Source organism: Cyprinodon variegatus, unplaced genomic scaffold, assembly GCF_000732505.1.
Source record: "Cyprinodon variegatus isolate N-32 unplaced genomic scaffold, C_variegatus-1.0 Scaffold340, whole genome shotgun sequence".
Classification (NCBI taxonomy): Eukaryota; Metazoa; Chordata; class Actinopteri; order Cyprinodontiformes; family Cyprinodontidae; genus Cyprinodon; species Cyprinodon variegatus.
The window spans coordinates 355,540-357,816 of record NW_015150793.1 but is presented as its reverse complement, the minus strand read 5'-3'; positions in this window follow the sequence as shown (position 1 = coordinate 357,816).

Here is a 2,277-nt window from a genome sequence, read left to right as displayed (position 1 = left end):
GCTGCAGACACCACACTAGGACTGAATCCACCTTTAAAGAAGTAAAGCCTGTTTTAGCTGTTTAAACAACTGTTCAAAAGATGTTAGCTTGGCGTGCCATGTGGTTCGACCTGTTAGCTTGTCTTAAAGTCTAAACCGCAAAGTTTAAAACTTCACAGCTCACTATGTTTTTTTTTCCACTGTAAGGCCCAACACTGATGCGATCTACCTGCTATCACTGTATGTTGTTATGTGCTTCGGGCACATTATTATTTCTTTTGTTTATTTCTTTTTCTTGTTGCGACATAAGCACATTTAATTACGTTAATTTGCGGCATTGTGGCCCGCCTATGAATAGGCCGGTTTTCAGAATGTGAGAGGCCGCCCCACTCCGCCCTGCTGAGACGCCGCTTTTCTTCTCGCTCCTGAGTTCGACCCGTGGTAGCGGGCTGAAACTGAGACTCGAGGCTGCCATGTGGTAATTTTTGTTATTTTTGTGGTTTGCCGATTTTGGCCTGGTGGGACTGGTGGTCCTGTTTTCGATCTTTTCTTTAATATAGGTTTTTGCCTTTTCTTCTTTTTTTGCTTAGTCCGGCTTCAGCGGATGCTTCGATGGCCCTGTATAGGGTTGGCCCTCGGCTGTGCCGTTTTGTTCTTTTTTGCCGGCTCACCAGGTCCACCTTTCTGTTAATACTTTTGGAAGTTTTTTTTCCTCTTTTTTTTCGATTCTTTTTTTTATGGGACACGGGATTTGAGGGCAAACTGACTGTTTTTTTCTCTTTTTCCCTCTTAGGAAAGATCAGAAAAGTGGAGAAGTTGAAAAAATAAACTGATTGAACCCTCATCTTCTTTTGTCTCGTGTCCTTAAATATGTTGTGATTTGTGTGGAGGTAACAATGTACAAAAACCATGTCAGATTCAGCGCCGAGAGATGGCACTGGTCAGACTCGCCAATCTGGAATGAGAAGAAAGCCGTTGTTTGTACATGTGCAGTGCTGGAGGTTCTGGTAAATCAGCTTGTAGACGCTCGTAGCTGTGCTTTAACAGCAGTTAAGCTCACAAGCTTACGATTCCTGATCAGGAAGTGGACGTGAGAGGCTGATCGCCCCTCGTTACTCCCTGTATACTACACGACACAGAATGCATGCTGAGACTGACACCCAGTGCGATCGAAAAAAATCTTGCACAATTTGAGTTAAGTAATTTTTAAAAATTGTACAGTCTATGCCCGACTTTAGCATGTTGCCTTCCATGCTGGTGCCAGAGATCAGTCCTCAAAGAAAAAGAGAGAGCGAGTTCCTTAGTGTTGCTGATGTTCTGACGTGTTCTGCCTCTCAAGCTGGTAAACAGCTTGCCTGTTACCATCTGAATGTTCTCCCTGAACTCTCTGTGGACTCCTGGGACCCTGGACCATTCCTGTACATACTAAGTTCCTGTTGTAACTGGTATCCCTGAATGGGCTTCGGACTGCTGGACTTCTTAGCCTTCCTGTTCTGATCCGTTTCCCTGTTCTGGCTCAGACTCCTGCTTGCCCTCTGGGACTGTAGCATTGGGGACGCTCAGGACGGCGCCAGCTGCATCTATTCGGCAGCCATTTTCCTGGATCCTACCACGTTAAATGCAGATGGACTGAACTGTTAAACCAGGTAAGTGACTCAAATGGATAATCATCCTCCTTCAAATTATCTTTGTCACTTACCTGTGTTTTTCTCCTACCAGAGTTTCTAGTGATAGGTAGTGCTCTGTCTGGCCCCAGCCACTGATCCGCAGCTTTGCATTGGTGTCATTAAACGCCTTTCAAGTATCCCACTGTCTGTCTCGCCTGAATACTGGGTCCTTCTGTCCTGTTTCATAACAACTTTGGGGTTTGCAGCAGTAAGAGATTGATGGTTGATAGTTAACTGCAGAGTGAAATTGAATCCAGTGAACATTGTTAGTATAAAGCATGTACATTGGTCCCAAATGTCCAAAATCTTTATCATGGTTTATGTATATAAAATGTGAAAATGTCCATTACTATATATAGTTATTTACATCTGTGAGACTCATGTTGAGAAAATGAAACAGTGCAAATGACTCTTGATCAGATTGAGAGCCTGTACATGTAGCATCATGGTTGTAAAAAATAACTGTAAGCAGCTAAATGATTGTTTAAAAATTTAGCATCAGCTTCAAGAAAGGATCTGTATCCAGGATGCAAGTGTATTATTGTATGATTTCTTCAGCTCTGTCACAGCTTCAGTCATGGGGTGGGGGACAGTGTCAAGAAGTTATATTTTTCTCACAGTCCTTCTTTCT